Genomic DNA, 14,216 nt, shown 5'->3' with positions numbered 1-14,216 from the left:
TAAAGATTCACGCTTGAATGATGACTGTCAGACAGAGTACTGTGACACAGGTGTGACTCATTCGCACTGGCTCACTACACAACCTTTGCGATGTTTGCACGGGTCCGACGTCATATCCCAGACCCTGTCTTTAAAGTTGCATTTAATAATAATAACGGTGGAACGATAGATTCAATATTGCTCCTCGTCACAATGACTGTGAACAGCCGGGATGGGGAAAGCAGTTCTCCCCACTCCACCCAGGACTGGACTGTCACTCTGTAGCCCCCTGAAGCCCTGACCCCAATTTATCTCATTTTCAGTGTGTGCCTGTGAGGATTTGGGTATGTGTGTTTGTGAAAGAGCGCTCTGGAGATACCCAAATATTACTAGTGTTCCTGTATTCAGCTCCCATAGAGCACTACCCAGAAAGAAATTTCAGCTTTTTCATATGAAAATGTCATTCTGAAGGAGTGCCATTTACAGGAAGACTCTTCCTGCCACATCAATAGTTCAATGTTTATTTTCTTTTCCTCCACAAGCTTGGAATATGTCCTACAAATCACAAACAGCAAACTAGCACCAATATGTAAAAAAAATGAGAATGGAACATGAACAAACGTCAGGCCACAGCTGGGACATAATCCACCTACCCTTTCCCCATTTCCAGCCACAGAGAAACCAGCTGTTCCTCTTTACCCATCCAGCTGTGAGAAACCAGTGACAATCTGCTTGTCCCCCTGTGACCTTTGACATTGACCGCTGCACTAATACCATCAGCCGACAGTCCTGTGGATGGCTGGCAGGAGGAGGGGGGGGGGGGGGGGGGGAGGGGAGGGGGGGGGGGGGGCTGGGTCTTTGTCTCACACCCAACACGGACAGATAAATTATTTCTATCTGTCCTCTGCAGCAAAGCAAGAAGTTATCGACACGATCCTCGAATGATGTCAAGGATTTGTCAGCAAAGCTTATGAATGACAAAAAACATCCCCCTCAAAAAACTGCTTCTCTCCAGGCCGAGAAGATTGAGGACCAGAAGAGTTTATTGATTTTTTCTTACCTTTCTTAAGTAGAAGCCAAGGCTACAAAAGGAGAGGGCTGTGGCTTTTGTGTGCTAAAATGTGGCTAAAAGCTTTGTGGGAGGAAAGAACGGGGGGGATTGAATTAGATATTACATCCACCCCCCGTGCGCCTTGAGCAGTGGGGCTGGAACAGAGAGGTGTGGGGCGGGATCACATCTCCCGTGCCTCGGCCAGTTATTTGCGGGGGGGGGGGGGGGGGGGGGGGGGGGGGGGGGACAGATATCAGGCTAACAGTTGATAAGTAAACAAACTTTCCGCCCTTAACAAAGGGGGGACCGGATGAGTGGAGGGACGAACAGCATGAAGCACGTTTGACGTGTCACAATGCAGGGCTGATGCTCTCGCTCTCTCTCTCTCTCTCTCTCCCCCGGGGAGGAGACGCCGGGACCGCAGGACGCCGCGGCTAACGGTCTCGCCGGCAGGCGCGACACAGGCCGAGGAGGCAGAGGAGGAGGAAGAGGAGGAGGAGGAAGACGGGGGGGGGGGCTCTGCAAACGCGGAGTGGATTTCGAACGTGTTCGAGACTGGCACGACGTGGGCGTTTCAGGAGAGCAGAATGACTCGCACAGCATAAGCTCAGCCAAAAAAACTGGGAGGGGGTAAAGGGGGGTGTAAATGCGGATTTCCCTGAAAAGTGAAAGGCACCCACCAGAGGTAGGGCGCAAAATGGGTTCCTGGTTCCTCCCGAAGACAAGCCACTTGTTTTCACTGAGAGATGCGCCTGCCCTCTGACTGTTACTAGGTGTTCTGTTAGACTGCACAGCCTGTATTAGAGATAAAAGTCATTGGCTCATTGGTAAAGTGCAAGTGTATGCCTTGAATAGCCCCGCCATCTTTCTCTCTCTCTCTCTCTCTCTCTCGTTTTCTTTTTGTCTTTTTGTCTATTTCTCATTGTGCAGGCATCAGTGTCAGAGGGGAATGCACAGGGACTCCCACCTTTAAAAAAAAAGCCCTATTTTACAAACAGTCAGGAAATTAAAATAAACAGCAAGGTAATCTAAGCTGATGAAAAGGACAACAGCAAATAGTTTTTTTGCAGGTGGAGACTGCCTGGAGAGTGTGCCACTCTGCTCTGATCTTCAGCAGCCAAAACTAAGCCCAGCTTAGTCTCCGAACAGCATCTTCCTGGCATGAGTAAAGCAAGGCAAGGAAACCAATGCCTTCCCTCAAGAAGCTAAAACCAGACAAGGAGTCCTTCCCCTGCAGCTCTCAGAACACCTGCTAAGTTTCCTCACTGCTCTGTGGTGTGCTGTGCTTCGGGAGGGCTGAAACTGACAGCCTCACCGGCCAGTAGGCTCACGCCAGGGCTAGTGATGTCATAGTATTCTATATCTGTACTTCTGTGTACAGGCTAAGTTGTTCTCCAAACAATATTTCTAATGTGGACTCCATAAAAGTGGATACTGGTCATAAATTAAATGTTTTTTTTTTTTTTTTCATTTCCCCATTTTAGAATGGCCAGTTCTGCCTCAGACATCAGTGCTGTGTTCCCTGGCTCAGCACTGCAGCTGGGGTGCATGTGTCTGATGCACTCCCCTGCAAGCCAATGACTGTCTCTCTTACTACTGCTCACACAGTGCTACTGGAGAGCTACAGCCAATCAGATAGGTGGACAGGTGTATGTCCCACTGCTGAAAGGTGCCAACTGGTAGGCGTATTGCACGTGGATAAAGGTCGCTAATGCAGGGCCAACTCAAGGAACCCTGGCCAAAGTTAACCCACCACACCCCTGGCTCAAACCTGCAATGCAAGATCCTAGGTGGAGCAGTCAGGCCACAGAAAAGATCCGGTTGCTTTGCCAAAATCTGCCTCAAAACAGGACAGACATCTGCCAATATTAAACCATTTCTATTAAGGTCTCAGGTTATTTGAGAAGCATGTGAAATCCACTCACCCCTAATTGAATTACATGCCTTCCAAGAGCTGACAACAGCAGTAAGATCCATGCAGAAGGATCAGGCTGCGTGCCAGAGGTGTCTGGGCATGGCTCTATGCTACCCTTTCTCTACACCGATAAATGCCTAATGCGAAGAGGTCAAACAGAGTCCCATTACATCACCGCACCAATAACAAACCACCACTAAAGCAATCTGCGGCAGCTGCGCAGGCTCTTATGAATGGCCGTGTGATGTAAGGCCTCTGGCCTTCGGTGGAAGGCATCAGAGAGAGGAGCCCAGCCCAGCCCAGCCTTGCTGCTGGTGCACTGGGGATCACCTGACGGCAGCTAAAACAATACCTTCTGGAATGCTCCCTCTAATGAGGTCTCAGCATCTAAGGAGAGAAAAATTGAGGCCATTCTGACCCCAAATCCAACCATAACAGTCCCAGGAGGAAGAAGGTTATAAAGTGAACGTCGTATTCTGTGGTTGCATTAGAAAGGTCACAAATTTGTTCTTTTGGCAATCTGCAAACTGAGACAAAATAAACAATAAATAAATACACACCAGTGCAAATTATTTTAGGGTAGAAATAATGGGCAGGATACAGGTCAGTGAAATACCTCATGATTCATGGTAAAGGAGCATTAAGAAATAAACAGCCCAGCACAGCCTACACAGCACAACACATAGCACACACAGCACAGCCCACACAATACAACACACACAGCACAGCACAACATACATAGCACGCCCACCACAGCACACACAATACAGCACAACAGACAAAACACACACAGTACAACCCACACATTACAGCACACACAGCACACACAGCACAACACACACATCACTTTACTGGCTCCCACTATGGCTTCCACAATGTGTGAGAACAGAGCTGCTATTTAAATTTATGACCCTCCTAATTTTGCGCTCAACCAACCACCCCACCCCTACTCTGACCACTCCTCGGGCTTTAGACTTTCTTGAGAAGGACATGGTTTCTCACCTTAACAGCAGTACTTGCTGATAACGCTAAAACTAGGCTAGCAGTGCAACTGCATATCAGTCAGTTCCGCTCGAAGGCTAGGACCCCCCACGACCAGGCCATTAATTTGACCGAGCGATCGTACCTCCCGCGACCTGCTGCTGACCTCTTGAGAAAGTTGCAGAAACTCCTTCACACTTCAGGAAGTGGTCTGGCACGGGAGGTGGGGTAAAACGATCCTCGGTGCTACGCGACCTCCCCAATAAATCTGTCCTCATATTTGCACAGGCTTAAGAGGAGGGCAGGTTGTTCAGTGCAGACTTCCTCACATGCACAGAGCAAAAAATCCACTTATCAGGGGGGATTACAGCGCCCGGGCCACTCACGGCAGACTTAGACAAAGCAAAATTAAAACAGGAACATCTGCAAACACCAGCATGGAAGAGAGGCGATCCAATTACCGGGCAGAATCCCTGAGACCTTTCTCACCGCCTCAGGCCACAAAAAGGCAGAGGCTTCCCGTCCGGTCAACCAAATCAGAGAAAGGGAGGGTTTTGTTCAGCACCCCCCCCACCCACAGCGAGGGGGCAGTGAGTTAAAACATAACATAGCACCAGCATTCGGTAAGGCACCTGTCCTGCCACGTTGGTCCACCTCATAAGTCCCCTTGTGAACGGAACCAAAAGGGGAAATGATCCCTGGCTAATTATCAACTACAGGAAATGAGAGGAAGTGGAAGGGAGGGGAGAGGGAAATTGGAGTTTGCTAATGGACTTCCCCCTTCCCCCTTCCCGCAAACCACCGCTGCCCCTCTACCCCCCACTGACCTGAAGCACCCACAGAACCCAAAAGTGCCGAGAGTGGACAAGCACGTAGCAAGCACACGGTAACTCTCTCTCCCCCCCCCCCCCCCCTCCCCCTCCCCCCCGGAAGCCTGCTACCAATCCCCCACTCCCTCTGACACGGAAAGCCAAGCTAACCAGGGCTCCACACTCCCACTGCAAAAGTGCCGGGGTTGTCATCGCTCTCTCTCTCCAGCTTCTCTCCAGCTTCCCTCCAGCAACAGAGGTAATTGAATTGTGGCAAAGATCTCGGCAGGAGAAGGGTTCTTTTAATAACTTCACTCAATTATGTTTAATAGGTGTGCCTTAAATGAGCTTTAGTGTGGCCGAGGAGGTTGGCGGAAGGGCGCATTCCAGGGTATAAATGAAAAGGGCGGGGGGGGGGGAAATTCTTGCTTTGGACACAGATTTAATCACCGCAGTCCTTGCTGTTATTACAGTTCCATTTTGGGTACACAATGACTGAGGCCAGGACTCTTATTCAACCCCGCGCAGCGGCTCAGCTGAGAGGTGAAGACGCTTTAATGGCATTTTTTTTTTTCTTCCTGTTCCCAGAAACGCATCCGATGGCTCCTTTCCCCCCTTAGCCTCAGTCCTCTACACCTGAGCCGTGCCGGTGTCCTTCAGAACACGAGGGATGTGCTCCATTGTGAGGGTCCGAACCAGCAGCCGGTCTGGGAAGTGTTCCAGTGGCGAGTGTAACAGTGCCTAACCCTACCTTTTTTTTTTTCTCATGAGACACAATGGTCACATCTGTTGCATGTTGAAGGACAGGGATTTCTACGTTTCTGTATCTGACGCCGGTGTTTCAGATACAGTCGGGTGACTGAATTTCTTTTTTTTTTTTTTGAGCCAGGGTCCGTTTCCCCCTAGTGTCAAAACGCGAGTGTCCTTGCCTTGCACCAAACAGAACAGAGCGGACTGTAACCGGACCAAGCTTGGATCTGCTTCAAAATGAAAACATGGCCTAATTCTGTGGTTTCAGAGAGGGCATGATGGGCACAGCATGTTCTTTGGGGTGACCGAGAAACGAGAGAAAAAAAAAAAGAGTGTGAGAGATATACTGTGAGGGAGATGAAGTAAAGACATAAATGCAGTTTCTCCAACAAAAGATCAAATTATCTTTCGCCCCAGTTAAAAGAAATTTAAAGAAAGTTAAAAGAAAAACATTTGCCCATCTAACTGGTGGACAGACACTACCGTGTCTGATGCAGCAAAAGAGAATGTATCCAAGTGATGAACAGTGATTTGGCAACAATAGCATAGCATCGTCTCTAAATAAATTAGTTTTGGTATTGTTGCAATGTTCACACGCATTGGTCATATAATATCTTTAGTTTGCCAGGCCAAAAAAGGGCTTTGAATTTGATCTGAGAGACAGAGATTGAAGAGAGAGAGAGCGAGAGATTGAAGAGAGAGAGAGGGGGTGGGAGGGGTGTGGGGTGGGGGGCGTTGGAGGGAGAGGGGGAGAGGGAAAAGGCAGTGGTGTGATGCTATCTGGCTGTTATCTGATACAGAAGAGTCCCCCCCGCTCAGTGTGCGGCCGTGCTGAGCAGTCTTCAGCAGGAGTGCGGTTCGATCAGGGTGAAGGGGCCGCGGCCCGCAGAGACGGGGGTTCCAGAGAGGGCTGCTGGGTAATTGCGCCGCGAACACCGTAATCATCCGCAGTCCCTGTCATTTGCGAGGGGGGAGGGGGGGTGTGCGGTAAGGGGGGGTGGGGGTGGGAGACACACGATGCGTGCAGAAGTACCCGCGAGCGGGACACGGAGAAAATGAAGACGGGACGAACAAAGACGCGGCCGAACGTATGAATAAGGGGCAAGAGACGGCGAGCGTCCATTGAAACCCCCTCCCCCCACAGGAATCCGAATCGGCCAATGACAGCGCGGGCGGCGCGGCGTGGGGCGCGGGCCGATCGGCGGCCGTCAGGGCAGACGCGCCGCCCGGGACAGACGGACGTACGGACGGACGGGCGGGCGCTACCCGGCAGCTCCGCGCGCGCATTTGCATGATATTGCGTGTTGTCAGAGCGGAGGAGTGACGGGCCTGGCGGAGGTGCTTATCTGCCGGGGCGCGTGTTCCCCCCCCCCCCCCTCGTCAGACGGCGTCCGGACCGCCTGTCACGGCCGCCGGACAGACCTGTGATTAGTGTGTCAGCGTCTTCACGTGTCGCCGGTGGCGGGCCACGCGTCCTGCCACGCATTCCGCTGACACGCCAAGACCCGCTTTTTAACACACGTATGTGCGGATCTCCCCCGGCCAAACGCGCACCGCCGCAGCCGACGCGTCCGCCCCGCCCCCCCGCGCACCTGTGCCGCCACGCTGACAAGCCGCGATTGACCGGGAGCCGTCTCCATGGAGACATCAGATAGATCAGCGCTCGTAGAGCTAATGGTGGTTTTTTTTCCCCCCTTCTTGTTGCATTTTGCGCTGATGTTTTCCCCTATATTTTCACGCTTAAGACCACAAAAATCCTAAATTAAAAAGTGTTTTCCTCATTCACAAAGGTGATATACAAATGGTGTATCAAACAGAGATTTTTGGTTAAAGAAAAGTGGCAGTGAGACCAGTTCTTCTTTCCGGTTAATTCAACATGGTTCATCACTGAATACTCCAGCCACATGGATAACATAAAGTTGATCAAATGAACATTTAATGGCTCATTTAAAGCCCCCCCAAAAAAAAAAATGCATGTCGTTTTTCCACAGGGATAATCTCTCACTAGGTCCAGTCTGGAAACACCAATGTGTGTTTTTTTTTTTTTTAAGCACTGATCATCCATAGCGCTTTCCCTCGTTACATCACTTCCTGCTGTGACCTCATCTGTCGCCGAGCCGCCTCGTTTCACGCACTCTCGCCTCCGCAGTGCAGCCAGCGGCCCCTGAGCTGGAACGCCAGCGGGGGGGGGGGCGCGGCCATGTCATAAACGGGCACTCGTCTAGGCTGTAACTGGTCAGGGACTGGGAGCCCACTGAAGCGCTGCTTCTTCACATTTTTAATATCAGGACACAAATTAGAAATACTTCTTCATATCGCGATACAAATTAGAAATACTTCTTCATATCGCGATACAAATTAGAAATACTTCTTCATATCGCGATACAAATTAGAAATACTTCTTCATATCGCGATACAAATTAGAAATACTTCTTCATATCGCGACACAAATTAGAAATACTTTTTCATATCGCGACACAAATTAGAAATACTTTTTAATATCTACCTTTTTGTAAGAGCCACCTACCCTCTGAATGTATAATACAGTGTCCAAAGACGTAAGGTAGGTCTTGTTACTTCCTCCATGCAGGAAACTAATGGTTATTGTGACATATTGGTGTGAAATCGTGGACAAGTGAGACGGTAATCTCAACCACAAACCATCTTGTGGTAGACAACCTAAATGACATGTCACATAAAGAAAGCTCATACATTGTCAATTTTGAAATCTCTTCTTTAAAATGCAATTCCTTTGATACCAGTTATTTTGACAGTGCAAATACATTTTGCAATCCTTTATGTATATGTGAACAGCAGTAGTTTGGGATACTGTAATGGAATAATACAGTACTGAAATTAAATACTGTCTCTTTCTGTCTCGCAATAACGCACACGCGCAAACACACATGCACATTCGCAGACACACACACACACACACACACGTGCAGACACACACATGCACACACACACACACACCTACATGCACGCATGAACGCATGCACGCACACACACACACGCACACACACACATGCTCACACACGCACACACACACGCACTCACGCGCGCACACATACACACGCACTCACGCACGCGCGCGCACACATGCTCACACACACACACACGCACATACACACGCACTCACGCGCACACACACACACACACGCACATACACACGCACTCACGCGCGCGCACACACACACACACGCACACACACAGCTGGACTGGCGGAGCGGCAGCTGCACAGAGCTCCCCGCTGTCCGTGGTCCCAGCTCCGAGTCAGCGCGGGTCACTCTGCTTCATTTCACTCTCTGATTAAACAGCGCTGTCAGAGAACACTCATATCACCCTCAAAGGAAGCGTCAATGAGAACATGAGAGGACATGGAGCCTTCAGCTCCCTGCTCGCTGCCGTCACAGCCAGGGTCTGGACCGTAGGTCTGGACATGCGTTGAATGCACTATATATGCGCTACAGGTGCATGGTTCAGTTATAAAAAAATTATCACAAATAAAACTAATAATGTATTTTTTTTAATGCATTTTTATGGCCACGTTTGTCCATTTTTTCTGGGATTTTATAAATATATTTGAAATGCATTACTAGGTGGACACACAAAATTTTAATTTAACGTACTGAACTGCAATCTCATTTTCATTCTTTTCATTTGTAATAAATACGTCAAAGTAAAAGCTGAAGTGCAACTAAGTGTAAGAAATTCCTGACAGGCACTGACATCACAACAGCGAGAAAAAAAAACAGGTGAAACAATTTCACCTGAATGTTAAACTGTAATACAGTTTTATCTAACTGAAATTCAAATCCTTTTTGTATCCTTGTCTTGTGTTCTGTTAGGGGGGGAAAAAAAAAAGAAGATGGGGAAAAAAAAAAAGACAGAAACCCCAAAAGAAGGAAAAGGAGCAAAAGAGCCAGTGAAAGCAGGAAGGGCAGAAGAAGAAAGTGGCATTAGAGGGGAAAAGAGAAAGAGCAGGAGCAGATGGTGCGTTCGGGACACCCCCCCGGTCGTCAGGAACATTCATTTTGGGGAGTTAATCTGTCCGGGCCCAGCAAGCGGGACGTCTAAATTCATACACTCCGAGCACCTTTGATATTCAAGAGGATTACACCTTGCGCTCAAACAGGGGCAGAAGAAAGAGGGAGAGAAAAGCGACACGACACAAAATGGAATTAGTGCCCACTTAAGGGCTTTCCTCATTATTGTTAACTCCTTCCAATTCATTAAGCCTAATCCTTATTAGGGCGGTGGGTAAGGCAGGTTTCTGAATGCGCTGGCCGCGGTCGAGGGGGGACATGTGCGCCTATTGTGGCCTTGCGGGGTTAATCTGGCGACTGGGGGGCGGAGCCTTGGGGAGGGGAGGGCCGGGGGGGTGGGGGGGTGTGGGGGGGGTGTGGGGTCCCGTTCCTGGAGGCCCCTCGGGCTGGGGGGGGCCCCCGAGCTCGGCACCCGGCCCACGCTGTGACAACCGTGAAGCACGGCCCCTTTGTTAATCAATCTGCCAGCCCTCCTCTGCCCGGACACAGAGGGTCATGTTGTGCTGTTAAAAACACATTTAAATGCCAATGGGGGCCTCTTCATGAAGACACAAAGGGAGGGAGAAATTGAGTTTCTGAAGGCACATGCTGCATAACTCCCCCCCCCCCCCCCCCCCAAACCACCCCCCGAGACCCCACACCCCAACTTCAAAACCCACCTCCAACGGTACCGATGTGAGTCCTGATTAACTCTTCATAAAGTCACGTGACCTGTGAGCAAGCTTAAAAATAAAATAAATTTAAAAATAAATAAAAAAAGAAGCTGCAGACTTTGGATCGGCATGCTGCTCGGATGTGTATGGATCGAGTCAGCAGGTCAGTGCTTCACAAACTGACCTACAGCGGTCAATGCAGTCGAATAAACAAACAGGATCTAACACTACTCGTCTGACACAAGCCCTGTCAATCCTACACAGACACAACCAGCGCATCAAATTCCGCTCACATGTCGCTGCAAATTAATAAACATTTTCCATTTGACTAACATATTACTCTGTTTCCCAATACACGTTTTTTTTTTTTACATTTTGGCAATTGCCAAACTATGTTTTTATAAAATGAAAGTCACAACATTTAGGCTAATTAACAGTGAATCAAAGTTGAGTGCAGGGGTTAAGCTAGCAGATAATAATACAATGACTATTCAACCAGTCAATATACTGTACGATTACGGTCTCTTTCAGGATGGCTACGTGCTAGTATTTACTGTGCAATATTGTTCGAATATAATGCAGGAATTTCACCATGACCAATCAATCATCACTCATGCTCTGTAATGTCCAACTGACTGCAATACGATGTTAAAAAGCTCCCATCAAAGCTAGCTGGAGCAAAATGTCTAGTTTTGTCTGTGTGATAGCTTTGTCATTTTGGGGGTATAGGCAGGGTTGAGAATGGAGGTGGAGACTTTTTTGATTGTAAACACCAGAGTGAAGCAAGGAAAGAAATCCTGCATAGTATGCCTTTAAGCAAAGAACACATTAAGCACAATAACTACAGAAATGTAGGTGGGTGTGAAATGACTGGCTATAGCTAAGGAGGAGCCAGATCAGTGCTGAGACAGCGAAGTGTGAAGAAGGACGGCCTGTGGCCACCTCTGCCCATAACTGCAGCTGTGTCTCCAGTGGATGTAAAGGCGCATACACAGATGCACTTATACACACACACACACACACAGCAATATGCACAAATGCACGTAGATACGCATACGCACATATACGCTTACACACACTGTCACACACACACACCCACACCCACACAAACATTTATAATACACATCCCAGTGTGCCAGCGCATTCTGGCTTTACCGCCGCTCGTATATTAAACACAAGGAGCCATAAATGCTGAGGAGTGGCCCCGGTGGCGGTAAAGGTTCTGTGAGTAGCGGGAGGCCTCCGGAATACAGAACGCGGAGAGGATTCCAGTGATGATGTCACCCCGCCAAAGTCTGAACCTCTCTGTACCTCACACTACAGGATTCCAGTGATGCTGTCACCCCGCCAAAGTCTGAACCTCTCTGTACCTCACACTATAGGATTCCAGTGATGCTGTCACCCAGCCAAAGTCTGAACCTCTCTGTACCTCACACTATAGGATTCCAGTGATGCTGTCACCCAGCCAAAGTCTGAACCTCTCTGTACCTCACACTATAGGATTCCAGTGATGCTGTCACCCAGCCAAAGTCTGAGCCTCTCTGTACCTCACACTACAGGATTCCAGTGATGATGTCACCCAGCCAAAGTCTGAACCTCTCTGTACCTCACACTATAGGATTCCAGTGATGCTGTCACCCAGCCAAAGTCTGAACCTCTCTGTACCTCACACTGTGTCTCTCGCCATACCCAGCATATAGCAATGAAACACCTTAAAGAAAGGACAGCAGGAGCCACAAGACCAGAGTCTCGCAAACACGTGTGCACACATACAATGGAACACAACCATCTCATCTTCATCTTCATCTTCTCCCCTTTCCCTCGTTTTACAGAGCAGACTGTGGTTGGGGCTGGGTAGGTAGGAGCCCAAAAAAAAAAGTACAGGTTCCTCGGGCATCATGGGAAACGAATGCCTCCAGACTCCGATGAGTCAACACCGGAATGAGAATAGATGCGCTCGGATCGGGCCGTCGGTTTCTGAAGCCATCACTTCCCCGCGTTGCCACTCTGCGCAGATTAAGACCGTCGTTTAGCGCCGTTTAACAAGACAGAAATCCCAAGTTCTAAATTGGAAATTCATTCCCCCAGGTGATCGTGAATATGAGAGTCTGGAAACGGCGTTTGATGATCTGCCCTCATTTCAATTAATTAGACGGGATGACTGTTTGGGGAGACCCAGAGGGCCACTAATGTGGGCCATGGGGCCACGGGAACGCATCAGAAAGAATTCGCCCGCCATCAATAAACCGCCGGACGCTAATTATTTCACAAATCGTTTTTCCCCAAGTCTGGACATATTTTAAACGCGGGACCGTGCCCTAATTACTGGTCACAGCATCCGTTACACAGCATCCTGCCCCCCCCCCCCCGGTAGGCTCTTCACATGGGAGTTTTAACGACGTCCCTGTGGTCCAGGGTAAGAGCAGTGGGGTCCCCAACCCGGGGACGGATGGACGGGCAGGCAGGAAGTCCGACGTTGATCATCTTCCTCTGTGATAAGTTATGCCAGCGGGTTCTCAAACTCGGTCCTGGGGACCCCTGTGCACGCTGCTTTTTTGTTACAGCCAAACGCTTGCTTAATTAACCCCTTAAAGTGTAAGATCACAGGTATGAAATTATGAAGCAATGGAGTTCTGTAATATAGAGCTAAGCCCCGTTCAAAGTAGTTTTACAGTGGGTTGTGCTGTAATAAGGTCTTCAGGATGGATTGTCTGGTCTGTTCATATGGGATTAGAAAGGCTAGCAGCTAGCTCCAATCCAATTCCTGGACTCCGGTTGGCAAAAACCAAGGTAAACACTTTCCATACGCAATTACAGGGTCCAATCAAACTAGATGGCTATTACTGAAGGACTTACGAGTTTGCAAAACACAACCAGTAATTTGCTAAGCTGTTTTTCCATTTCTGGACTTGTAAAAACTACAAGAATTGCAGATTCGTACTGGATTAAAACTACGCATCCCATCGTTAATTACTTAAATCAAACAACCTCCGAAATGAATGCAGCTCAAATAGGGCTTTCGAATTTTGAAAAGAAAAGCATTCCAAAAAAGCTACTTTTCAAAGGGTTAAGGTTGCCGAAAACATGTGTTTAAGTTCTTTCATAATTTGTTCCTTAAACTTATTAACACAATGCAGATTTGGCTTGTTATCATGTGTTTTGACTTTTAATTATTCATTAAAAGGTTAGTTTTAGTGGCCAGGTGTACATATTTTTACCAATTAGGAGACTATTGATTCACCTCCTTCTTTAATTTGATCAATTAAAAATATTTTACCCCTTTCATGCGATTCTTTACAATATAGCACAATACACAGAATGGGAAGATGGGACTTTTATTCTTCATGGCGCACACACAGCTATTTTTGACATAATGTGGCTTGAGTGGGTAAATAATCCCTCAAAACATGAAAAGCACATAATTAACAAAAACAACCTGTTTGTTGAAACTCTGGGAGAGCCATTGTGGTGGCGATGAAAACCAGGCTGATGCGGGCGTCCCACGGGACCGAGTCTGAGAACCGCCGCATCGGCCCGCAAAAAAGGCACCGCCCGCCGCCCCGCCCCGAACCCCCCCGCCTCGGTCCGAGAACGAGGGCGAGGGCAAGGCCGCACAATCGAAGAGAGGGAAGCAGGGAACCGGGGCCACGATCACGCTGACGACGGCGGCTGGCTGATGATAATAAAGCCTAAATTACCCTCGTAAGGGGGACAGGAGCCCGCCTCTGTACGGGTTTGGAGACGACGACAACCACATCGTGCGCCCGCCCGCCCCCCCCCCCCCCCCCCTCCCCTCACGTAGAATTCAAAGCTCCGTATGATGTCACAAACTTTAAAGGCAGCTCGAAGGTGGGATTTAATTACGTCTGTGTGATCGCGCGTGCTCAGAAACGCGCAGCTGAATCTGCGCAGCTCTAAGGACGCCTCTCCATTCGTGCAGCTTCATGACTCCTGTGACCCTACCCAGAATGCAGCAGGTGGGAAGACAGTAATACAGGAAGAGCTAAGGGGGGGGGGGGGGGGGGGGGG

Source organism: Anguilla anguilla, chromosome 9, assembly GCF_013347855.1.
Source record: "Anguilla anguilla isolate fAngAng1 chromosome 9, fAngAng1.pri, whole genome shotgun sequence".
NCBI lineage: Eukaryota > Metazoa > Chordata > Actinopteri > Anguilliformes > Anguillidae > Anguilla > Anguilla anguilla.
Note: the sequence above shows the minus strand (reverse complement) of the source record.